Source organism: Tursiops truncatus, chromosome 21 (genome assembly GCF_011762595.2).
Source record: "Tursiops truncatus isolate mTurTru1 chromosome 21, mTurTru1.mat.Y, whole genome shotgun sequence".
Taxonomy (NCBI): Eukaryota; Metazoa; Chordata; class Mammalia; order Artiodactyla; family Delphinidae; genus Tursiops; species Tursiops truncatus.
In genome coordinates, this window is record NC_047054.1 from 33,723,752 (window position 1) to 33,750,852 (window position 27,101).

The 27,101-nt window shown below is 45.1% G+C and overlaps 1 protein-coding gene across 9 annotated transcripts in view; it reads left to right on the forward strand.

Annotated features, from left to right (window-relative positions):
• CSGALNACT1 (chondroitin sulfate N-acetylgalactosaminyltransferase 1) overlaps positions 1–27,101 on the forward strand; it is a 322,625-nt gene that overhangs the window by 153,782 nt on the left and 141,742 nt on the right. The window lies entirely within an intron of this gene.

Sequence of the window (27,101 nt, forward strand, 5' to 3'; positions counted from 1 at the left end):
CCGTCTTCATTTAGCAGACTTCTATGGAGGTTTTGTTCATGACTTTGTGTTTTTTGTTTTTACTTTTGTTACACTGATTAAGATAAAAGGGTGAAAGTCAAAACACAGGATGTGATTTTGGGTTAATGTACCACTTTGTACTCAAACAGTAGAGAATGAGGAGTTAAAGGCACTGTATCTGAGTCACCAGTAACGAAAAATAAAACCAACCTTGGCCAAAGTTAATAATCAAACAAAAATAACTAAAGAATAATTCTTCACAAGTTCTTTTCTGAGTAGAAAGTCGAGTGGCTAAGAGGCCTAAGTCACTCAAGGCCGGCTTAAGGGTCATAATGGAATTCTTCTAATCTGAGGTCTTGCGATGTTTAATGTTTTTGAGAATTACTTGGATGATGTAGAAGAGAGCAGTTCGTTAGAACTCCATGATATTAAAGCCTTGAGGTAATAGTAGAAAAGAGCCAAAGTCAACTGTACAAAATAGAGAAGTAATCAGAAGCCGATTAAGATGTTTATCCTTCAGGACGAGCAATGAGGGCGGGGACCTGGGTTTTGGCAGCGGCCTGGGGGCCGTGCATCCCGCTGCAAAGACTGGATATTTCCAGGGAGTCAGGCTCCAGCGGGGCAGTAGGAGCTTGGGAAAGCCTTTGGTTTTCCAGGAACTGCTTCCTGCAGACTGAGTCCTTTATAGACGCAGGGACTTGAACGTCCCTCGGTAGTGGAGCTTCACCAGACCTGTGGGGAGCAGTGGTGTCAACTGGGGAAAGAGTGTCTGGGGTGTTGGTCGGCAGGTGTGCCGCCCCCATGCACGGTGCTCATGGAGTCCCAGCCAGGAGAGGTGACTGATTCAGATGCACACCAGCACGAGGCCTTGAAAGGCTTGTCGGGGCATCTCCTGGTGTCCCCCGCGTCCTCCCCGGAGCCTGTGCTGCCGCCAGTCCTTCTCGGTGAAGCGCTGCCCTCGGTGTTTGTGCCCCACTCCGTGCTCCGTGTCTCCACACTCTCCTTCCCACCAGCAGCTCTTCCTTCCTTGCCACCCCCCAGGGGACGTTCACTGGTCCTTCAGCAGCAACCCACCTGTGGGGCTTCCGGCACTCAGAAGCAGGGCCTGGCACCTGGAGGCACAGAAGGAAGCAATGAATGGGTGAGCGGGTGCGTGGGAAAGGGAACAAGCGGGGTCCCGGCCCTGCAGGAGCCACTGGCCCCTGGCCCTCACACCCTCTCGGACTGGCGCCGGTCACTGCCCTGTCATCCCTGTTCCACAACGGCCTCCCAAGCGCCCCGCCCCCGCCGCCGCCCCCCGCAGCAGGCCGCAGACCCGTGTGTTCTCACCTCTGTGATCCACTTAGTTCCTCGCCTCATGTCTGAGGGATACAAACTCTGTCTGTGGACGGATAACCCCGTCGTTCTCTGCAACTCTACAAGCCCGTGACATGCGTCTACCAGCTCACGTAAAATGGTAGCTGATTCCGTTTTATGTTGGAACGAAGCGGGTATTATAAGTAAATACTAATATAAAGCTATAATGGAGACACTTGGCAAGTTGCGCATTTTTGCAAAACTAGAGAATTCAGTAGGGCAGTTTGTGTTTTATAAAGTAGGCTTCTTTGGGACCTGTTTTAGACTCTCAAAACCTTTCCATTTAATGGAATGAGACGTAAAGTCTGTAGGCTTTTCATGAGTGTCAGTGTTTGCTGCTGCAATTTTAACTTATCCTCCTGAGCACAGTTTACTTTCCGCAGATGAGGCTTCTCCGGGCCACACCAGGAGGGTCACGCTGGCACCAGCGTGGGTGTCCACTGGTGCACGCCTGCCAGTGGGCCGCCATCTCTCCCTGTTGATCGACACTTCCTTAGGCCTGGCCTTTGTCTTTTCTGCCCTGTTTCGGGGCTCTGCTCTTTGAGACGCCTCTTCCATCCCGTTGGTTTCTTGCTTCAGCCTCTTAACGCCTGCGTCTTGTCCTGGCGGCCCCTCCCCTCCCTGCCTCCTCTGTCCTCTGCCCTCCAGACTGCGTTCCTTCTCTGGACTCAGGACTCAGCCCTGGAAAGCCTTTTCCTGAGCCTTTGCCTGGCCTGGGCCTGGGCCTCTGTGCCCCCCTGCCACCTCCCACCTTATTTCTCCATTGCCTACAGTTGTTTACCTGCTAGATGTCTGTCCTTTGGCTGCCACTGTCCTCAAAGGGAGCACCGTCTCTACATTCGCAGCCTCTAGCGTGTTTGTTTATATTTACAAACAAATGTTGGGATGAATTTCCGGTTGTGAGTTTCGGTTTCAGCGTTATTGCTCCTCTCACGGTAGTCTGATAAGCATCTTAGCTCTTAGTTTGGTACCTAGGAAGTCAGATTATGGAGATGCGTGTGCCCCGACACGCGTCTCTCCAGCATCCGACACTCCGACCACTGCCCTCGAAACTCTCGCTCCCTTGGCTTATGTACGGCGACAATGAACTCTCCCTGGTTTTCTCCCTCTTTCTGTGGCTGATCCCTGTGGCCCCCTTTCCCGTCTCTTGTTCCCAGCATTCCATCCTCTCTGCCCTCTCATTCTGTATTATCCATGCAGTTTCCTCTGCGCTAAATGGTGAACTTCTGCTGACTTCACATTTGTTTCCCCAGGTCCCACTGCCGTCTGGCACCGCGGACTCTCGGCCGTCTCTGCCACGTGTCCTGCCAGCACCCTGCACTCGTTATGTCCCCTCGGGCTCCCCCTCAGTCACCAGCCAGAGCCCCCCAAGGCATCCTGACTTCCTTACTGTCGCTCAGGTGCTCATGCGGTCCGTCGCCGAGTGCCTGCCTCCCACCTACCCCTCTTCCTCGTGCGTCAGGCTGCACTTGGACTCCCCAGGCTGTCCTTACCTCACCTCCACACCTTCGCCCCCACCCGCCCCCCGTGGCCACAGCGGCCCTTCTGAGGTACGTCATCTAGGCTCACGTTGCTCCTGTTCAGAATCTCCCAGTGGCCTCCCAGCACCTCCAGGTGGCCTGCGCGCTGGTGCACCAACCCTGAGGGCTCTCTGGCTTGACCTGGGGCCTTTGCTGGGACCTCTCCCCGGGACGCCCTTCCGGGCTCATTGGCCGGGCCGGTTCCTACTCGTTCTCCGTGACTTGGCTCAGGCCTCTCCCCCTGGGCTGACTTGCGGGTTAACCTCCCGATTTTTGACACTCACTAAATGGTGTTATTCCATTTGATTTTCTTGCCTTTCTTTCCTGTTAACTAACCTGAGGTGTCTGGAGGGTCCTGAGCCCCATCGGGACCCCTTGACACCTTTGGTGCCTGGCATAGAGCACGTGCTCAGTGGCACGAGTGGTTGGGTTAGGGGATGAGTGTGAACCGGCTGGGAGCGGGCCCACCTGCGCTTCTGACAAGGACGGTGGATGCGTGGATGCAGAGAACCCGAGCTGTCGAGGGATTCAAACCAGCGTCTTTCTTCTCCCCTCTTCTCCTGCTCTGTGGCTTCCCCTCTAGGAAGGGCTCTCATTCTTCCTGAGTAAAATCATGGGAGAAACTTAAGACAAAGGACGATATGCATGAAAGAAGATAATTAACTTAAAGAGTCAAAAGTGCATCAGAAAAATAGCTTCTTGTTTACCCTACCCACTGCCCTTCTCACTCCTGTTTCCAGGTGTTTTACTTTGGTTTGGGGATCATAAGTACCTGGCCACCAGCCTGGCGACTTGCGGACTGCATGTCTCCCTAAAATGTCTTTGTCCTAATGTGCGTTTCTTCCCATTAGAAGCAGACTAAAGGTGTACCTAGGCATCCCCTTTCTTCTGAATTTCTTCTTCTTCAACTCAGGGCACAGGTGGCTCTCACCCTGGCCCTTCTGGTTGTTCAGCCGATTGGCGTTGAGGTCTACATTTCCCTGTTTCTAGAGGCAAGGCAGTTGGCTTCACAAAGACCCTAGAACTGGGATTGGAGCCTCAGCTCCATCCCTTATTAATCCCGTGAGCTGGACAGGTTGCGGAACCCCTCTGCCCTTCTCCTCTTCTGGAAAATGAAACGAATGGTACCTTTTGGAGTTGTTGTGAGGATTGAGAAGTTCTGGCACATAGTGGGGATGCAAGAAATTATCAATATTAACTAACAGGATGTAAATGTTTACGTTATTCTAAAATGGAAAAAAAAATCTGTGGTCCCTGCTTCCTCCCTTTTCGTTTCCCAGCTTCCATAATTGAAAGAATTCACTTGTTTGTTGGTTAATTAATTAATTAAGCAAACGTTGGCTTGGGTGTCGGCCATGAGCCCTCCGCTGCTAGACGCTGGAGATTTGGTGGGATGGACGGTCCTTGCCCTCCAGGAGCCCATGGCAGGGTCCTTGAGCCACTGCACTGAGTCATCTGGGATGCTGGGGACCCACCCAGAATCCCAGGCTTCACTTGGAATTGGAATCTTTGGGGAGCTCGGGTGTTCTGGCTCTGCCCGCAGGAGCCTCAGAATAATGCCGACTTCACCTCCTCGTGGAGAACCTCTCAACCAGGGCCCCCCGAAGGAGGCGTGACCTTTGCTCCAGGCTGGCTGTCTCCAGTTTTTTCACTGTCCCTGCACCTCACTCCAGAGCCTCCAACAGGCTGATGACTGGAGAGCCTCTTTCGACGTGCTCTGCTGTCATCACACTTGGGTTATGGTGAACGTCCTGCCACTGAGACCACACACTTCTGATATGCACATTCTTTAGCTGTGGTGCATGTGTCATGTTTACTTACTTAAGCAGTTGTTTTCTTGTGCCCAAATGTGGTTCAGCACTTTACTGTTTGAAAATACGTTATTTGGAAATAATTTCAAATTATCAAAAAGTTGTAAACATAAAAATAGAACCATGAACATTGTGGTACATGACTCTTTTTGAATTATGGTTTTCTCAGGGTATATGCCCGGTAGTGGGATTGCTGGGTCATATGGTAGTTCTATTTGTAGTTTTTTAAGGAACCTCCCTACTGTCCTCCATAGTAGCTGTATCAATTTACGTTCCCACCAACAGTGCAAGAGGGTGCCCTTTTCTCCACACCCTCTCCAGCATTTATTATTTGTAGATTTTTTGATGATGGTCATTCTGACTGGTGTGAGGTGATACCTCATTGTAGTTTTGATTTGCATTTCTCTAGTGATTAGTGATGTTGAGCATCCTTTTGTGTAGTGTCCATCAACAGATGAATGGATAAAGAAGATGTGGCACATGTATACAATGGAATATTACTCAGCCATAAAAAGAAATGAAATTGAGTTATTTGTAGTGAGGTGGATGGACCTAGAGTCTGTCATACAGAGTGAAGTAAGTCAGAAAGAGAAAAACAAATACCGTATGCTAACACATATATATGGAATCAAAAGACACAGAGGTAGAGAATGGACTTGAGGACACGGGGGGCAGGGAAGGGTAAGCTGGGACGAAGTGAGAGGGTGGCATGGACATATATACACTACCAAATGTAAAATAGATTGTGGGAAGCAGCCACATAGCACAGAGAGATCAGCTCGGTGCTTTGTGACCACCTAGAGGGGTGGGATAGGGAGGGTGGGAGGGAGACGCAAGAGGGAGGGGATATGGGGTTATATGTATATGTATAGCTGATTCACTTTGTTATAAAGCAGAAATTAACACACCATTGTAAAGCAATTATACCCCAATAAAAATGTTAAAAAAAAACCAACAGAACCAAAAGTACATAAGGCCTTTACCCAGATCCACCTATTGTTAATATTTTGCACCGTTTTTTATTTGTGCATTCTCTTCCCCTCTTTCTCCTTCTCTCTATCTATATAGTATATATACACATAAGATTATTGTACATTAGGTTTTTTTCTGAACCATTTAAGTTCATACATCATAGCCCTTATTCCTAAATAGTTCAGTGTGTATTTCCCAAGAATAAGCATGTTTTCTAATATAACAATGGTGCAGGCATCATTCAGTCAGTTTAACATTTATTTCAGTTTATCTTATTAGATAACAGACTGTACTCTGACTCTGTAAGTTCACTTATAATGTCCTTTATAGCATTTCCCTCTAGTACTAGGACCAGGCATTCCATTTAGCTGTTATGTCTGTATCTTCCTTAAATCTGAAACGTTTTCATAGTCTTTCTTTTGTGAAATGATGTTTTTGAAGAATACAATCATTTTTCTTTTAAAGAATATTCATTTGGGGTTAGATGAATGATCTTGTGGTTGGATTCACGCTGTGCGTTCCTAGCAGGGCTTCTGCTTAGGGATGTGTTCTCATCAGGTCCCCATCTGCCCCTCACTGGTGATGCTAATTTTGATGACCCAAGCAAGGTGATGATTCATTTCTTCACTGTATGGTTGCTGTTTTTCTCCTTGTAACTAATGAGAAATACCTTACTTTTATCCCTTTTGTTTTGATGCCTATCCATCAACTCTTTGCCCGTAATGAAGTTAGCAGTCTTAAAGCCTACTCTGTACAATTCAGATGCGAGGCTCCCGCATGATCTTAATTTTATGGCAGCAGTTGGATGGATTGGAGATTGATGAATAGGAGGCCTGAAAAGGAACTGAAGTAACCATCACTGATGTTTTACAGATGCTCTCATGGTGAATTATTTCGAAGAGCTCACACTCCTAAATTCATGATAAAAAATTGCAGTGACAATGTGGAAATCCATCTTTAGCTTGTGGGCTGTGTTTATTGTACATATTCAGTCATTCTATCCTTCTGTGTTTGAACCCCAGAAACAAAGGTGGCAGTGGCCAAACAACGTGGGGAGCTGGTGGTCCTGGCGGTCCTGGCCGTCCCATGGGACCCACAGCAGCGATGCCGTCACCGTGACGCTTGAGGAGGCCGCCCAGGAGTGGACCTCTTTTTCCAAAGATCTGCCCTTTGCAAAAGAAACTTTCCTGTTCCCTGCCTTGTTTTAGAGATTGACCGAGATGTTTAGGTCAGAGGTTTAACAGTGTCGTTAGTGTCCCATTCATTTTCCCAACACCCCTTGGCTAAGAAAATGGCTAACGTTTTTTTTTTTCCCCCCACTAAGTAGTAACGTTCATTAGCCTGTGAGTGTTTATGTCCTAACAACTTAGTAGCTGTTTGAAAAAATAATACAATAAATTGAAAGAAAAATACTTGCTTTATCTCATTCTTAACCGCAGTTACATAATAATGGGATGTGTCTCTCTCTAGGGTGTTGCACAGCTCCCCAAACCTTGGGGTCAGATTAGACGCTTCATCTTATGTAGCCGTTGCTTTTCATCACAGGAACTGCTCAAAATGTAGTTTCACAAAGCTGTGATATCTTCAAAAGGAATGTAGCTCAGTCTAACGTTGAACGTGTGAATTACCTGGAGCCAGCAGTTTGCATAATGTCCAGCAGATGTCTAGTATCCCGTGCTTTGCTTGAAAGTTTAAAATATTCTGAAGCACAGCTCTGAGCTCCCTTTGGTGCTCCGGGGTGCCTCGGGACACAGTTGTGAACCATCAAGTTAGGCGTAAGAATCTTTCTGGGGATGCTTTATAACCCTTCCATAGCCTTTAGACGCCCAAATCTGTGCCTCCAGGGCAAGTTAGGGGTTGAATAACTGTAAGCAGCAAGATTATAACTTCACAGCACACGGGCAGGAGACAGAGATGACATTTCAACCTAATTGGCAAAAGGTGAAAATTCCTTCTTTTTTTTATGGTATGGCTCAGGTAGGAGGCCTGATCTCTGCCTTTTTGGTCAGTACTGCTTTATACCCTGCTTACCATGGATAAGCAGATAGCTGTTTAACTACATTGTTTATTTGATGAGATTTTCTTACGTAACCTTTTTGGTTTGGTTCACGTGTTATTCTCCCCACAAGCTGCTTATTTTCTATGGATTAATGATTAGCTTGTCTTCAGGCTTTGTAAGAATGCTGAAAATCATCTCAAAACCAAAGTTGTCGTAAGGTTTATATCTTTGGTAACAAGATGCGGATTAACTAGCTCCTAGTAGAAATTAGATCTAGTTGACATAATAATTGCAATTTTATATATTTGAGCTTCAGCTATGAAAAGGCTTTTGTGAGAGGAAGGCGGATATTTTGAAAATCAGTGTAGCTTTAAAACAGTGACGAGGGGCACCTGCTCTACCCAGTGTGGGGACTTCAGGGTAGAGGAGCACGGCAGGCGGCCTCCCCATCAAAGGCCGAGACTGTCCTTAAAGAGAGGAATGGCCCGGTGTCCAGAAGGAGCCCTCAGCTATGTGTAGCGATCTCGGCCCTGTGCCAGCTCTGTGCTCACAAGCTCCAAGGCCCGGGCGAGGCTTGTCCGGGGACGTGCAGGGTGTTCGGCGTTCCTGGGCCCACTCAGCTGTTGTGTCAGCCAGAATCTGCCCCCTCCAACATTTCCAAATACCCTCCACTCCCGTGCTTGGGTCAAACTCGAACCCAGTCCTTGTTTAACAGATGAGGAAACTGAGGCTCAGAGCAGGAAAAGGGTCATCTGAGGTCACAGGTACGAGTACAGCCAGGATCTGGTCCCCTGCCCGCCTGCCTGGAGTCCATGCCAGGGACAGAGCGGCCCCGGTCATTTCCTTCAGCTGTGATAATCCAAGATTTTTGTGATCAAAGAGAGATGGGAGGGTTTTTTTTTCTTTTATTGAACTATGTTTTTTATCTACAGTGTTGTGCTAGTTTCAGATGAACAGCAAAGTGATTTTTTTTTGCAGATTATATTTCATTATAGGTTATGACAAGATATTGAATATAGTACCCTGTGCTATACAGTAGGTCCTTGTTGATTATTTTATACATAGTAGTGTGTATATGTTAATCCCAACCTCCTAATTTGTCCCCATCTCCTTTCCCCTTTGATAACCGTAAGTTAGTTTTCTATGTCTGTGAGTCTGTTTCCGTTTTGTAAATAAGTTCATTTGTATTGTTTTTTAGATTCTACATATGAGTGACATCATATGGTATTTGTCTTTCTCAGTCTGCCCTACTTCACTTAGTAGGATAATGTCTAGGTCCATCCATGTTGCTACAAATGGCATTATTTCATTCTTTTTTATGACTGAGTAGTATTCCATTGTAAATATGTACCACATCTTCTTTATCCATTCATCAGTCAATGGACGTTTAGTTTGCTTCCATGTCTTAGTGCTGGTGTGAACATTGGGGTGCACGTGAGATAGGAGTTTAATAGTGAAGAAACCTTAGAAGAAAATGGAAATGACAAAAATCCAGTTAACTTGCTAAATATTTAGATTCCTGGATCTAGAATAAAAGCTTCAGGAGGGCGGGGATTTTTGTCTCGTTCACTGCTGCATTTCAACCTCCTAGGATACTGCCTGGTGAAGAGGAGACACTCCAGAGATGTGTGGATTGGGAGCAAAGGCACGCTCTAACTTATACGTAAAGTTTGTGGGTAATACTATACTCAGGTAGTCAGTACTCTGGTAGGATATAAGTTACTGCATTCTTTTAAGTTTGCTTAGATGAACTTTATTTCATGTTACAATCAAATATTAATCTGCAGAAATAATAATAATGTCTGTGCTGAGTTCTCACTGGCTAGAATGTGATATTGAAGGTAGTATTATGACATTAGTATTTTTGTCATCACCAACTGAATACCCTGCCTATGACTTTATTCTGTTGCGTATTTGCAGTGCCGGCCACAAAGGAAGTGCAAGTGTGATCCGATCATAGCCGGCGTCTGTTGCTTATGTTGAGTTTAAAATTCTGACCCCCCCAAGAGGGGAAACAGAGGAAAGCTGTGCCCCTGTGTGACCTGAGGTTGGAAGGTGCCTCCCTTTTAAGGATTCCTCTTGTGATGCAGGGGTATTTGTGCCCTTGGCACTAGCTCCTAGAATAACAGCTTACGGGGCTTGTACAGCATCATCTTTTTGGGAGGAGGTCCGCACAAGTTTGCAGTATCATTGAGAACGTGGATATACCTGGCAACTTTATTCCAAGAAATTTGGTGCTGTGTGCAGAGGCTCACTTTCATTCACTGCTTGGGAGTCATTATTACCTATGTGTGTTTCTGTTGGGACCAAGTTAGAAGAGTGTTGGGCTGTGTAGAGCAGCATCCCAGGCGGGGAGACGTGGGAAAAGAGGTCCTCGTCACCGGATTCTCGACTAATCTCCGAGTGGAGTCGTCATTGCCCCTCCTTGCGTTCCAGCCTTTTCACTGTACTGTTCTTTCAGGAAACCTCTAGAAGCAATTAACGGAGGACAGTTTGTCAGACCCAAAGTGTTTCCCAGAGATTACTAGAGCTACCAGACATTTTTCGAAGGGAGAGTTTTCTGATCAGATAAGTTTGGAAAATACCGTATAGCGTATTCCTGTCTTGTAGTGTACGATGAACCTGGGCCTGTTAAAGGTTCTGGAAATTCTAAAGGGAAGACTTAAGTTTGGCTTAACTTCATGGGTCCCAGCTTTCTTCTCCACAGAATCCTTTTCCAGCATGACAATTCTTAACTTTTTAAGAACAGTGTTCCACCCACCAGCCTTGAAGAAACGCTGCCCATGATGGGAAAACCTGATTCTGAGTTTGATTTGCTCCTCACTAATAGGCACAGATTCAGCCAGTTTTTCTCAGCCTTTGTCTTGGAGCTTTGAAAAAATACCAATGCCCAAGCTCATCCCAGAGTTTCTGATCCTGAGTGTCTGGGCTGGTGCCAGTGACGTGTATTTTTAAGATGCTCTGCAGGTGGTCTCAGATGTGCTGGACGTTGAGAGTCACTCTGCTTGGAAGAGGTTTCTAATTCTGTTTTTTTTCTCTAAGGCTGTAGTAGTTGTCTCCACTTCACGCTCTTTGATGCTGGGATGTTTCCTCGAGGGAAATGGTTTCGTGTTGAAAAACATCTGATGTGACGTGTGGCTCAGAGGTCCTCAGCCCCTGGGCCTCCTGCTGTTGTGTGCCGGGGGTGCCGGGGGTTTGGCCCCGGTCTCTTGCAGGTGTGGTCCTGAGGTTGCTGGCGGGTGGAGGGAAGTGGTGAAGAGGAGGGCATGTTGAGGGTCCTGTTTCTGAACCCTCAGTGCTGCTTAGACCTGGATCTCTGCCCATCAGTCAGCTGGTGACTTGGTGATGTGGAGGTGGGTCTCAGGTCCTCTTGGAGGAATGTCCTGTTAGGTTCTTCTGCTCTTTCCCCTCAGGACCTGACATCCTCTCGAATCTCTGTTCCTCTGCCTCGTACCATGAGAAGCCAGGTGGGAAATGGCTCAGTGAGGTGGGTGGGTTTTTGCAGTAGCTCCTCAGGGAATTAACACAGGGAGAGTAAGGTGGGTCCTGCAGCCACAGGCTGGGTCCCCCGGGAACTTTTCCAGGAAAGGGCCCAGGTGAGAACATAGGACACGGAAGCTGTCACTAAACTCAGGCCCAGCTACTCACTGCTCACAAGCCAATACTGGAGAGACAAGTGTTGGTAGAAAGGAAAGGTTGCTTTATTTTGGAGACTGGAAACCAGGGGAGAAAACAGACTCATGTCCAAAGGCTGACTCCCCCTGCTGACCAGGGGGCAAGAGCTTTGAAGGGGGAGCTTCAGGGATGTACAGGCGGAGGGAAGGGGCTACGTGTAGAAACAGCACCGTCAGCTCGAAATTGGTCATGCGGTGGTCTGATCAGCGTCAGGTTGATTGTTTTAAGTACAGTTAATCTTCAGTTCCAGGGTCGGTTAGTTCCCATTTCCTTGAGGCCAGTTCTCCGAATTGCGGCAGCTTATGTCATGGCTACAGCCTGGTCAGCATATCGTTAGTTAACTTCTTCCACCTGGTGGGAGTTTCAGTATCTACAAGACAGCTCACAGGACACGGCTCAGATTATTATCCATAGCCCTTGAGGAGGAACTATAGGTCCTTGACGTTGTTTAATGACTAAATTATTATTATTTTGTCCTGTTTAACTGCTTTTCCTTGCTTTTGTATTCTCTCACTTCTCTGATTAAGTTTATTCTTTGGCTAAAGGTTTTCTACAGACAAAAGGCAGGAATAGGACATGGTGGGTAGGGGTCTGTCCTGGGAAGGCCGCATAGGGTCCTGCTCGGGTTCAAATCCAAGTCAGCGTCCACCAAATTGATCCACGCTGCACGGGGTGTGGGACAGGCCCCAGCGGCTAAATCTTGGATCAGAGGCAGGCGAATCAAGCTTGTCTTCACATGGTCAACGTGGGGTCACTGGCCTCACCACAGAAATGGTGCCAGTTGTCACCAGAGAGTGTAAACTCAGACAGAAAGCAATCCCCGTCCTGTGAATTTATGGGCAGAGGAAAGAGCCCTCACTGGTCTCTCTCTGTGGTGCTGGGAAGTGACCAGCCCAGGGGTGGGCCAGAAGGTGAGAAAAGGGGACCACTTTCTGCACGGGGTTCCAAGCACTATATAATCTACTTCACATATACTGTATAATCCCCCCATTTGTTCCCCGCCACAGCTATGGACAGTACTTCTTATTAATTCTCTAAGTAAAGATGAGAGACACGGAAGCTCAGAGGTAAAATATCTTGTCCAAGGGTACACGGATGACTTGAGAGTGACTTGAGAATTCAAACTTAAATCTATTTGATTCCAAAGTCCACTTGGATGTTCCCAGCCTGTCCTGCTGTCTCTTGCTGGTCTGCATGTCAAGGTTGCCATCACTCTTGCTTCTGAATATCTTTTTTGTGGTTGAGCTGGATAACAAGTTCTTAAAAACATAAAGAGATGCCTTGTAATGCTTTATTGCTTATCAGATACCACTGCAGCCATGGGACAGAGCACTTTTTGTCACCAGTCATTCTGGGACAGACTCTGAAAGGAAAGGACATGGTGGCACAGGATCCAGCCTTTTTCTCCTCTGAGTATATTTAGATTATGCTTCTTCTGATTTTATAAATAGATGATTGGTTTTCAAATAAGCAGTCAATAGTGCTCTCTGGCAGTGTGCCCTACATCTAGAATTTGTGGCATTAGCTAGAATTTTATAATGGCATAAAAAATTTCCTGGAGGAAATAGAATATCACCATGTGATATAAAGCCAGCATTAGTAAGATAAATATTAATCCAAGGTTAACTGTTAGCCTAAACTTTCTCTTAATTCAGAATCCAAGCTAAACCTTTCTGTGTTAAAACAAAAAAAATAGAGAAAGAAACCTTTATTTCAGCTCAGTTTGAAATTGCAACGTGAAAATCACCATAGACTTGCAAAAGCTCAGTGTGAGTAATGTTAACTGTCTCCATAACTTAATTCCAGAAGCCAAATACCACTGCCTGGGAGGCACATGGCTGTAAGCTTTCAGGCTTAGGAAACACAGATTTCTCAAACGTTAGCTCTGGAGGGTGATCATTTAGTTTGACTAAACTTAAGTCATAACATAAGCCTTCTACAGATGAAAAAAGTGCAGAGGTGAAGGGTCTTTTGAAAGTTGCAAGGTTGGTGGGTAGCAGACACTAGCCCCCTACCCCCAAATATATTTCCCCTAGTTGTGGTTCACGGAGCATCTTGGATTTGCAGCTCAATATCCTTAATTGGTTTTGGAAAACTCTGGGTGAGTATTTCTGCAACTATTGCTTCTTTCTCCTCTTTTCTCCTTTTGGGATTCAAGTTACAGGCATGTTAGTTCTTTGATCCATGTCTCAGGTGCCACTTCAGCTCTCTTCTGTATTTTCATTCTTTTGTTCTCTCTGTGCTTTTTATGTGGATATTTTCTCCTTACATCTCTTTTACTTTAGGAAATCCCTCTTTTGCTTTGTCTAATCTGCTCTTAAACCTGTCTATTGCATTTTTAATTTCAATTATTATATTTCTTTCTAATTCTTTTATATAGATTCCAGGTAGCTGATAAAATTCATCATCTTTAATCTATGTTTTCTAGCACACAGCAATTATAATTATATCAAAATTCCTTTTTGATAATGATTGTATATCCCCTAGATAGTACACCTAGAGTGTATATATTATCTGTCCTTTCTCTTTAGTTTTTGGTCATTTGTTCTTGTCTCTTGTTGTGCTTTGTAATTTTTCATTAAGGACCTGACATTGTATATGAAAATCGTAAGGTCTCTGGATGCTGTTACCTTCCTCCAGAGAAGACTTAATTTCTTTCTGCTGGGCAGTGGAGTAAATCTATTCATCTAGGTACAGTCAGTGATCACGATGATTGGGGTGGAGTTCAGGCGGGTGTGTTTCTGTTGACCTGACTCCTAAGGCATTTGGCAATCAGGGCTTTGTAAAGGAGCTCAGAGGTGACCTCAGGAGGGTCAGTGTGAGTGGAGTGGTGGTGAGGCAGCCAGACTGAGGGGCTGAGAGGTGAGAAGACAGAGACACCAGGGTGGATGCTGTTCTGAGAAACCTGGCTGTGCGTCAGTATTCACACGCACACTCGAATGTAAATTCATGGATGGCACAGAGGTGGTAGGGTCTGCAGTCCTGTAGAACAGACTCTTCATTTCATGTGAGTATTAGAGACTGGGCTAAACTACCCCCAAATACAGTGACTTAAGTAATAGTTAATTTTTTAACTTAAAATCCAGGGTGATGGTTCACCCTAAATGCAAGAGATCCTGGAAAACTAAATGTCTTCTTTGAGGCAGAAGATCATAAGGTTGATTCCTAAGTATAGGAGGTGTGTACACAAAGCCCAGGGCATGGCAGGTGTCCACTGCATTGGCTTATCCTAGGTCTCTCGGTGGCCAGGGGCTGGACTAGCTCTCATAGTAGGACTCGGCTTTTGGGAGAGATAATATTAGAAATTGTGATAAATTGTCATCCTGAATGCCAGTGGCAGGGTGAACAGCTAGGGGGAGTAGAATCTCAGGGCAGCTTCTGCAGCCCACCTGCTGCCTTGTGACTTGGGCGTGGGCTGTGCACACCACCTGATCTGGACCCTGCACCGGCCTGTAGGCTGTGGCACAGTGTTTTCCACCACTCCATTCAGGGAACCACACCTACAGGGCCCACGCCAATGGGCTCTTCACTTTTGAATCAGCTGTGGCAGAGGGCTGGGATCCCAGAATGCCAGGAGTTTCGTTCATCGGCCTCCAGGCCTCTGGGTCAGGGAGTCATCTCGGCCACCTCTCCTTTCCTGGTGACAGGGGCAAAGTCTTCACAAGGCTCCAGAGTCTTACTCAAGGCAGAGCCCTGGGAAGTGTCAGGTCCTGTGCCCACATTCACTCCCTGTGATGTCAAAGCCAGTGTGGCAGGTCTCATTTGCCTTCATATTCTCATTGCCTGATGCCTAGTAGATGCAGCAGGGCAGTGGGAGGTGCTGGCTGAGATCTTTTGTGCCGCACCCCCCAGCCCCAACAGTAGAGCTAGTGTCCTGTTGAGAACAAGTTCTAAGTTCTCCAAGGCCCAGTACACCCCCAGTTGATTTCCATGTGCAAGGGGGGACACTGGGGACTTCCCTGGTGGTGCAGTGGTTAAGAATCTGCCTGCCAGTGCAGGGGACATGGGTTCAAGCCCTGGTCCGGGAAGATCCCACATGCCACGGAACAGCTAAGCCCATGCGCCACAACTACTGAGCCTGCGCTCTAGAGCCCACGAGCCACAACTACTGAGCCTGCGCTCTAGAGCCCACGAGCCACAACTACTGAGCCTGTGCTCTAGAGCCCGTGGGCCACAGCTACTGAACCAGCACTCTAGAGTCCGTGGGCCACAGCTACTGAACCAGCACTCTAGAGCCCGCGGGCCATAGCTACTGAACCAGCACTCTAGAGCCCACGGGCCACAGCTACTGAGCCTGTGCTCTACAGCCTGCGAGCCACAACTACTGAGCCTGGGAGCCACAACTGCTGAAGCCTGTGAGCCTAGAGCCCGTGCTCCGCAACAATAGAAGCCACTGCAGTGAGAAGCCTGTGCACCTCAATGAAGAGTAGCCCCCACTTGCCGCAACTAGAGAAAGCCCACGCGCAGCAACGAAGACCCAGTGCAGCCAAAAATTAAATAAATAAATAATAAAATAAATTTTTTAAAAAAGGGACACTAGTTTGTCAAACTTCTGCCAGTGACAGATAAGAAGAGGGACTTCTGGAGACAACCTTTGTGAATCTCCCAAAGGAGAGCAGAGAGGCTAAGGGGGCTGGGAGGGTACCATGCTTCTGAGCTGAGGCGGAGGAGGGGCCAGAGGATTGCTCATCAAATTCCTGGGGTCTTCAAGAAGCGAAGGCTGCGTGTGCGCTATCTTACTGGATGTCTGCTGAGCTACCGGGCCTGCTGACCTGCCCCAGGGCTGATGGAGCACAGAGCAGAGCATTGATGACAGAGGGTGTGGTGGGGTAACATGCAGAGGACACAAGACAGCCCCCTCGAATTCAGGGTCCCTGAGAAATACGCAGGCAGGCTCCCACCATGAGCAGGCCCACGTCCTGGCCCACAGAGGGAAGACTAGCTTGGGCTGTCACGGGCGTGGAGAGAAAGCTCTCGTATCAGCGCAGAGTGGCATGATGCTGCTGGCGGGGGTTCACCTGGAAGGTGCATTCGAATCTAATGCCATCGATGCCCAGTTACTGCTCGGGATTGAGCCTCCTGCCAGCAAGCCTTGCTGGGGCCTCCACCCATCCTTCTGTGTCCATTGTGTAAAGGAATAGGACACCAGCACAGAAGCAACTAACCACGAACCTCTCTGCTCTGCGACCAGGGGAGCGGGTGCAGGGAAGAGGGAGTGGTGTGGGGAGCAGACTACCCATTCCTCTGCCTCTGCCCACCCACCTCTTCCCTCCTCAGCCATTAGGACCAACAGCTTGGCCTGCTTTACAGAGAGGAGGGAAATCTTAGAATTGAATGTGAGATTGAAATGTTGCATGGACTTAAAAAAAACCCTTTTATTGTGAACATATTTAAATATACACAAAAGTAGAATATAATGAACTTTCATGAGCCCATCGCCCAGTCTCAACAGGTATCAGCATTTTACCCATCTTGTTTCTTCTCTCCTTCCCCAACTTCTACTTTATTAAAAAATTTTTTGTGAGAATATTTTAAAGCAAATCCTAGCCATTATGTCATTTCACGTGTAAATGCTCTTGTGTATATTTCTAACATATGAGGACTTTTTTTTGCAAAACCATTATGCCATTATTGTTTATAACAAAATTAATATTAATTCCTTACTTAATATTATATAACACCCAACTCACATTCAGATTTCCCCAGTTATTTCAAAGGGATCATTTCACAGTTGCTTTTCAAATTTGTATATAAACAAGGCCCACATTTTGCATTTGGTTACTGTGTTTTATGTCTCTTTTATTATGTTGTTGTTCCCCTAGTGAACTCTCTCTTTTTTCTTCCTGACATTGACTGATGGAGAAGCAGGTTCATTTGTCCTCTAGAACATTTCACCCTCTTGACTGATTCCTCTTGGTGACAATTAACTTGTTTCTCTATCCCTGGTATTACCTGTAAGCTGGTAGGTAGATTTAGAAACTTGACTAGATTCAGGTTCATTTATTTTTAGACAAGATACTTCATAGGTGGTTATTTTAATATATAAATATTATTATTAATATTAATGTTATTAATATTTTAATAAGCAGAGGAGATTAAAACATTTGGGAATGGACTGAGAATAAAAATCACTCACTTCCCAAGGGGAAGGGGGCACAGTGTGCAGCTCGCAGTTACTGGAAAAAGTAAAACCATTGGCTGTTAATCAGCTGAGCCTATTAAAGTTAATTCCTGCTGCTGTACAGGAAAGTGATTCGGTTATACACATATATACATTCTTTTTTTAATATTCTTTTCCGTTATGGTGTGCCGTAGGATATTGAAGATAGTTCCCTGTGCTATACAGTAGGACCTTGTTGTTTATCCATTCTCTACATAAAAGCTTACATCTGCTCACCCCAGCCTCCCCCTCCATCCCTCTCCCAGCCCCCTCCCCCTTGGCAACCACCAGCCTGTTCTCTATGTCCGTTGTGTCTTGATCATGTTCTCTGGTTGTGCTCATTCAGCGTGCTGGTTGCTCAGACAGTGCATATTTGGATGGAGTGGGTGGGAACTAATTTGCTGGGTTGGGCTGGGTGAAGAGAGTATGAACCAAGCTGACTTCATCTTTTTCATGTCTTGAATCAAAGTAAAACCTCTGAAGAGCAGCCGAGGGAGTGTATCCTTTTAAATGATCTGCTGGTGGGAGCGCCAACCCGCTGTCTGTTAATTTCATCCTCTGTCCTCTGTGTAGTTCTCCTTTGATGTCATTTCCATAGGTTGAAACGCGTACAGTTTTGACATGAATTCCCTTGTATTGTCTTCTTTTCTAAATATGATTTTCAGGGCCATGGCAGTTTTCTAGAGAAAGTGCACAATTATATTTCATTCCAGGTTATTTATCTTAACTGGAACAAAATGAAAAGTAGTGTCTTTTGTCTTTCATGGACATCCATGAAAAGCTTGAATTGTCACAAGTGACCCGATTAATAAAACATTGTGTGTAAACATTTAATAGTCCTTATGAAATGCCATTTTTAGCATTTGCTATCCAGTTTCCTCCCTTTTGCATAAGAAGTGTGCCTTGCAAATTATCCACCCAAAGGGTAAATTTATTTATTTGTAGTTGGGTAAATAGAATTAATTTGAACTGCTGAAATAATTTATTATTTTTGCTGAATTTAAACTTTTACTTTGTGAGTAGTGTACACACAGAAAGTGATTCTTTTGCTGGTCAAAGAAACATTTGATATTTGAGCCTGAACCATTCTTAAGGCTAGTTTCCCAGAAGGGACTCTTGAATCTTGTTGCTTTTTACTTTCTTGACTTCCGTGTTAACCTGTTCTGAAAATTACTCTGATTTTTTTTCTTAGAATCAGTGTTAAGCCTAAAATACTACTCTTCTCTCACTGCCTCATATCCATGAAGAATGACAAGAAAAGGAGAAAATTAATCGTGTGAATTTTAAAGTTTTCATCCCTTTCATCAGGGGAGATGAAATTTTATAGATGGATAAACATTTAGGTCTTTGGGGGAAGTGACTCGATAATATTTTAAGGGGAAGTATTTACATTTTTGTTGTTGCTGACATTTTTCCAGTTGATTGGCAGATTTTCCTGTTTTCAGTATGAAGAAAACACTTGATGGTGGATGATTTTTCTATAGCCATTTAAAATACGCAATTATGAGGTGATACATGATGACTGTGTTTCCCGTTCAAGCGGGAAGTCGGCTAAAGGGAAAAAATGATGTAATGACTTTTTTGTTGATGAAAATGAGGCCGGCAGTTTTCATCTAAATATCTTGAAATGAATCCAACTTATCTATCTAGACCCCACTGAAAACTTAACAGCATCTTCATAGAATTCAGAGGTATCATACCTTAGCTTTTCAGGTAGCCAGTTCTGGTAGCAAAAGGGGCAGAGGTCTTTCCATTTTGCTGATGGACTGTAGGTTTGCTCGAAAGCTCTGAAAGTCAGTGGCTGAAATAGCCGAGGCCATTTTCCATGGGCTTTGGCTGTGGAAGCTGAAGTTAATGCCTTTCTCTGTGGCTTTTCAATATTATTTTTTTCCCAAATGTTGGTTATTTTCATCTGGAGTTTCTTAAACAACAATAACAACTCCTTTATGTTTAATCATTAACTTAAAATATGTTTAGCACCTTTTTCATGCAAATGCCATCGTAGCCACATCAGTCAGTGAGAAAGAGGTGGCAGCTAACAGTGACCCTTTCCCTGGTTCTGATTTCTGTCTGCTTTCCGCTGCCTTTGTCTTTCCACCATAGACACACCAGGCTCATGTCAGCAGTAATTCTCCTGCTCTAGTTTCTGTAACTTCCTGACTAACAGGTCTTTAGCTGGCGACTGGCTCATATAAGACAGAGGGTCTGGCCAGTGAGTGTCTTATGCATCTCAGATGTAGAGTTTCAGGAATCAGAGGCATCGCTGTACACGTCTTATTACATTAGGAGAGTCATCGGGGTAGCAAGAGCAGTGCCCTGAGCCTCTGAGGCCCCCCAGTCGCAAAGCTGGAGATGCTTCTCATTTCGGTGCCTGTCCGCATTACCTCCTGCTCTCCGTTGATGTCTGGATTTTGATTAGGGCTTCTTTGAGATGTTAATGAGGACCAAACTATTGAGACAGAACCGCTTAAATATCTGAGTTGGGAGAGAGTCCTGTTCTTTATTTTATTGGCTAAAAGTTCCTTCCAAGTGTTTAGATGTTCCAATTATTGCCAACAGCAAATATATGTTTAAAGAAAATTGGCTTCTCATAATTAAAGTGATTAAAACAAATTTTAAACATTGATAAACAGCCACCATTTTTTCTTAGTTACCATTTTGATGAGGTATAATTTATATAAAGTACACAAATCTTAAGTGTGCAGCTCAGTGAAGTTTTACATACAAATATACCCACACAGATCACCACACAGATCAAGATTTAGGACATGTCTAGCACCAGAGAGGCTCCCTGTCCACCCCTCTCTCACACTTAATACCCCTGCCCTCAAAGATAACTGCTATTCTGACCTCTGATCTAATCCAACATCTTGGATTAGTTTTGCCTGTTTTTGAGCTTCAGGTAAGTGGTATCATAAGGTCTGTGTTCCTTTGCTTCTGGCTTCTTTCACTGTGTGAGATTGATACAACGGTTTGTTCTTGTTTGTTGCTGTGTAGTGTTCAATTGTAGGAATATATAGCAATTTATGTATCATTTTACTGTTGATGGACAATTTGTGTCCATCATACAATGACTATTACAAATAAAGCTCTGGTGGACACATCTATTCTTGAATTACTGGATCACAGAGCCTATGTGTATCTTTAGAACTCACTAAGAAACAGTTTTCCAAATTGGTGGTGTCAGTGTAGACTCCCACCAGCATTGTTTGTGAGTTCCAGTTGCTCTACATCTTTGTCAACACTTGGTTTTGTCAGCAGCCAACTTTTAACATTTAAAAAAATGCTATCTCTAATTTAAACATATAATTTTTATATCCCCAGAGCTAAGTTACTTGCTTTTAAATGAATTTTCAATTCACCAAATGCTATTATTGAGTATTATTGAGGGCTTTATTGTGCCTTAGGGTCTGTAAGAGAATAAAACATAACCCCTGCTTTCATGGGTTTACCATATTCCACTGGGGTGCTGTAGAGAGCAGGCCATCAGCACTGCAAGTCAGGTTGTGAATAAGTGCCATATTCAAGTCACTCAAACACATCTTGACAGCAGGACTGTGTCCTCAGCTACACTGTCAAGTGCATTATGCTTGTCTCTGGCGTCTTTTCACTTTTCCTTTAGCACTGTGATGTTGTCAACTTTGTACTTTCCAGCATGCCTCACTGTGCCAGCCCATCTGGCTAATGGTAGCACTCTGTACTCCCTAAAAGTACTGTGCCTTTCTCCTGTGCATTGTCAGATTTGATTCCCCAAAATCTTGCTTATGAGTCAGGTAAATTAAGTTTTGTATTAAAATTGGATAATGACTCATATATATTACCTCCTCCAAGAAGTATTTTTCTTTTAAAAATGGATCCCAGGAGGCATAGTGTCTTAGCTCAAAGGAATTACCACTGATGCTTGGATTTTTGATGTTTTCAGGCTAATGGAGAATTTTGAGAAGTCTGCTTTATAAATATCACATTAAGGGAAGCTATCCATTCCACCTACATTTAAAGGTAGCTCTAACAGGGGAATAACTAAAAATTAAGGCAGAAATTTCAAATAATTCCCATTAAAGGATGAATTGGCCCCATTATATATCCATTGGTTTGGACCACTTATTCTAAATGGATTGGAATAGAGTAGATGGAGTAGAATCTCAGATGTGTTAAAATTGTATACATATCTTTAGGTATGTGTTAAAGTCACTTTAGATCTTATAATCCAATAGACTTTTCTGTATATTCATTGTAAAATTAAAGGACTTAAAGTCCTTTTGTTTTTCACAGTTAATATAGTACTTAGTGTGGAAAAGTATGGTAATTCAAATGTTTCTTCAATGTTTACTTAAAACATGGGATAATGGTAAGAAGTCTTTCTGGTCTACAATCAGAACCTACATTGTACCTGTCTGATCAGAATTCTTATTTAATGCGTCAAGATACCTCTAGATTTCAAAAACCAATTTTGAATGAGAAGATATGGTGATAATCATATCCAATTTATTTTCCTTTCATTTGTTATGACTAAAACCCATGCACACACCTGAGTTACTTTTAGAAAACTCAGTAAACTTGATAATTTTCCTTGCATAGGTTTTGCACATCTTTTGTTAAACTCCTTTCTAGATACTTTATATTTCTGATTATGTGGTCAGTGGTGTCTTTTAAATATTTCGTTTTCTGACTCTTTGTACTGATATATTGAAATACAGTTTATTTTTACATACTGAATTTTGTATCTAGCAACATTGTTAAACATGCTTATTAGTTCTAATATTTCATCTGTGCTTTCTTTTGGATTTTTGACACATCAGTAAATAATGACACTTTTATTTCTTCGTTTCCATCCCTTATCATTTTTATTTCTTTTTCTTGCCTTACTGCATAGGCTGAGATCTTGAGTACAGTGTTGAACGGAAGTAGTGGTGGTGGGCATCCTTATCTCATTCCTGATCCTGAAGGGAAAACTTTTATCATTTCACTGATAGGTCTGATGCCTGTTGGAGGGTTTTTGTAAATACCCTTCATTAAATTAAAGAAGCTGCCTCCTATTCTCAGTTGTTAAGAATTTTTAACCTGTTTGGGTGTGAGTTTTATCACACACTTTGTCTCTATCACACTTTCTCTTTAATGGGAAGATGGCAGTGCTGACTGACACTCATTAAGATGTGACCTTTTGGATTGTTTATTACCTGGGAGGGGTTCCAGGCAGATCCTTTCGATCTCTTTCTTGGCTAACTGATGCTGGAAGAATTGATGTTTACAATCGCCTGACACCTCCTTTTTGTGCAGGTTCTGTGTAGGGTCTGGCTCATTATCCTCAGAATACATTTTGGGTTTTTGTTTTGTTACTTTTCCCCCCATCAGGCCTAGGCCAGAGTCTTTTCAGTGGAAACAATCTGTGTTGCAGCCGCATGCACGGGTGAATTGGGAATATTGTCCTTATCCTTCTATAGGCAGCACATCCCTGTGCAAAGGGCTCTTGGCAGAGTCAAGGTACCTAGGGTCCCCTGGCTCTCGCAGGGCAAGGGCCTCACCCCGTGAGTTGTTGTGTTCCCCTCCCTGGATCGAGGTTGGCGCTAAATTCTCCTCTAGGGCTACTGTAGCTCTAAGACTCTGTGAATCTTTGAGGGGTTGTCTGTCATCGTCTTTTTTCTCATTATCCTTACAACCGTGAGGGGGTCAAGAATTTTAATCTTGTATTTTCAGGTGGAAAACTGCCTTACAGAGATCAAGCGATTGGCTGCAAATCATGAGGAGAACAGAACACCATATTCTTGATCTGTCCTGCAAATGGAAATTGAATATATTTAAATTATACTTATTTAAAATGTAAATGTCAAACTTTATTTACTTTAAAACAAAAACATTTTTTGGATAGCTATCAAACTTTTTGTGCCGTGCTTTTCATAGTGTCTAGCACATCTTAATGGTCAATTAAGTGACCATTATAACAAATGTTGTGAAATGACCGCAAACTGAAAGCTTAAAACAATAGAAATGCATTGTCTCACAGTTCTGGAGGCTGGAAGTCTAAAAGAAAGGTGCTGGCAGGGCTGTGCTCCGTCTGAAGGCTCCAGAGGGATCTGGTCTTTGCCTCTTGTAGCATCTGCTGGTTGTCGGCCACCTCGTTCCAGCCCCTGCTTCCATGACCACATTGACTCCCCCCGCTTCTGTCAGCATCTCTCATCTAAGGGTACATGGGTTTGCATTTGGGGTCCAACCAGATAATTCAGGAAAGCACCTCCTCTCAAGATCATTAACATAATCACATCTTTTACCATGTAAGGTGATATTCACTCTTTTGCCATGTGAGATAATATTCACAGGTTCTAGGGTGTGGATATATCTTTTTGGAGACCACCATTCAGTCCCCTAAAAGTAAAGCTATTTTTTGGTGGTGATTTTCTTGGTGTAACTAGAAATGGACACTTAAAGACTAGATCAGCCTTGAATTTCTTTAATATATGAATAGAGGTGCCTCTACTTTTAGTACCCAAAAAGTGGAGCTAGAGGAAATAATATTTGAATATATCTCTCATTTTTCCTTTGGACTACCTGTTTATTTCCACTAAAATTGATTATTAGGGGGACTTGAGTTTGAAAGATTCTCTAACAACCCAATTATATGAATAAATGTCAAAAATACAGAGTAAAAGATTTAATTCAAAAAATTTACACGATGTCGAAGAATGTAAGTCAACAGTCATGCTGCACTGCCTGGGGAGGTGACAGTTTTTGCCAAAGGAAATTGAAGGGATGCTTTATTTTAAATGTATTCACTCTGGGAGTCACACAGACTGGTAATTGTTTTATATGATGCGTATCAATTTTACAGTTTTTCTGAAAGATGGCTTTTAGTCTTCAATATTTCATTCTATAGATACAGGAAAAGGATATTTTTCAGGAAGGCTGACTGTAATGTTTAAAGTTTGGCTACGTTTGTAACACAGTGTTGATTTTCATGAGGCATGGTAGATAGAGGTGACCTAGATTATTATTTTGTTTTTTTGCTTATCACTCATTTATTCAACAGATATTTACCAAATTGCTGCTGTGTGCCAGGCACTGTCCTAGAAGCTTGCGAAGCTGTGATGAACAGCACAGATAAGGATTTCACTTTGGTGGAGAATAGACAGAAAACAGCCAAGAGAAATTTAGAGAAGGATAAGTGCTCTGCAGATAACTGAAGTAAGAAGTGCTACAGAGTGACCAGTGGCTTCTTGACTGGGGGATCCAGCTAAGAAGACCTCTCTCAGGAGGTGATATCTACGATGGCACAGGAAGGAGTGAGCCTGTGGGTGGGCTAGAGAGGGTGCAGAAACATACAGGGCAGTGGCAACAGCTCTTGCAAAGGTCCCAAGGGCAAGAATGAACTTGATGTCTTGGAGGAACCAAAAAATGAGCAGAGTGAGTGAGGGGTTTATGGGAGGGAACGAGGCTGGAGAAGGGCTCAGAGCTGGTCACCTGGTTCTGCGGTTCTCAGCCCATAGAAACGTCTGCAGGGGCCTGAAACCTTACCTGGACCTCACCCTAGAGAAACTAAATGTGAATCTATGAGGGTGGAACCAGCATCCATTTTTGTGGCTGTTTTTATTTGTTGTGTTTTTTGTTCCCAAGGTGTTATCGGTGAATTTAACAGTAATTCCGCCACTTTTTTACTGTCTGGGATCCTTTGTTCTAAGACGGCCCTCAGAAATTACTTTATGATCAATAGCCAATTAGAACATCTGATATAAATGAAATGTTCCTTAGTACCAATTTGAATTGCTGTAATTCCAGCCCAAAGCAAAGGATCTTTGACTTATTACCTGCTCTCTCATCGGCTAACGTTGGGGGAATAGCCCACGAGGCCACACTGCTCTCTGGGGGGAGTCACTGTGGGTGTGGCGACTCTCCAGTGGTGCTTATGGGTTTCGCACATTCTCATGATTATTTTGTTTCTGTTTCTAAGAAAGTACAGCTAAGTTCTAAGCTAAATGTGATTAATGCAAGATCAACAGTTTAGTTTCTCTTGATTTATTTCCTTTACAAGTTTTGGTTTATTTTTAATAAATGCTGATTTATAATTGCAAAAAAAAAAATCCTCATCTAATCTAAAGCCAGCGTGGTAATTCGGGATTCTGAAAATGTAAGGAATTTTATTTTAAAATCAGTGGAAGGTCATGGAGTCCTTTAACAGAGGGAATGACATCATGGGCTTTATGTTTTTAGAAGGTCTCTCTGTGTCCTTTGTGGAGAAGGGATTGTAGGCCGCAGAAGAGACGGGAGCCACAGGGAGGCTGTGGGAGACATGGGGGACTGCAGGCAGTGCCAGTGGGGCCGCTGATGGATCGCATGTGGCGGGGAGAGAAAGGCATCCCAGATGCCTTTCCAGTCTGAGTGACCAGGTGGACCATAGCTCTGGGCACTGGATGGGAAGCCCAAAGGAGGAGCAGGTTTGGTGAGGGAAGTTAAGAGTTTGGCTGTAGACATGTTAAGTGAAATAAATACCTCAGCTGAAGCTTAAGCAAAGTCTTGTGGGTGCACAGAACACAGAGGGGTCAAAGCAGGCTAGGGAAGTTCCCAGCGGAAGGCACGAGATTTCAAGGAGGAGGTGTTTGGTGAGTAGGGCCGTGAAGACACACCTTCCAGGCTTCAGAGAGAGCCGGTGTGGGGTCATCGGGAGTGGGGCAGCATGGGGTGCCGGAGCAGTGTGGGGTGGAGGGGCAGTGTGGGGCATCGCGGGGCAGGACGAGGGGGGCAGTGTGGGGGCAACACAGGGCAGGACGAGGGGGGCAGCATGGGGGCAACACAGGGCGGGACGAGTGGGCAGCATGGGGGCATCGCGGGGCAGGACGAGGGGGGCAGCGTGGGGGCATCGTGGGGCAGGACGAGGGGGGCAGTGTGGGGGCATCGTGGGGCAGGATGAGGGGGGCAGCATTGGGGCATCATGGGGCAGGACGAGGGGGGCAGCATGGGGGCATCGCGGGGCAGGGCACACGATGGAGTGGGGGCAAGATGAGCAGGGGCGTCATGGGGTGCAAGGCAGTGTGGGGTGGAGGGGCAGCGTGGGGCAGGGAGAGGCAGGAAGAGGGGGGCAGTGTGGGGGAAGAGGCGCGGGGGCAGGCCGAGGCCCCTGAGTGGTACGCAAGGAGGCTGCTGGGAGCCCTTGCATGGAGCTGAGGCCGCGAGGGTCTGAGCAGGCTCGGAGTGGGAGGCCTGGGGGGCGAGCCTGGAGCGAGAGTGAGGCTGCGGGGCACGGGCCTGCTGCGGGAGCGGTGGTGGAGCTGGGGTGAGCCCTGCATGTGGGGAGCAGGTGGGCATGAGGGCGGTGCAGTGGCGTGGATGGTGGAGGTGGGCTGTCACCCAGTGGGGGCCAGCAGAGGTGAGTCCGGGTCATCAGGGACTCGCCAGTTGCTGCTGTGGTTGAAAATGACTTTTCTTTCTAAGTTCTTACTACTCTGTGCAAGGGAACTTCAAACTGATCTTTTGGTGTGAGCCTAAAGAATTTGTACTAAATGAGCAAGTCATCCTAATTGGAAAAAAATACTTTAAATCAGCGGTCCGGGGCTTCCCTGGTGGCGCAGTGGTTGAGAGTCCACCTGCCGATGCAGGGGACCCGGGTCTGTGCCCCGGTCTGG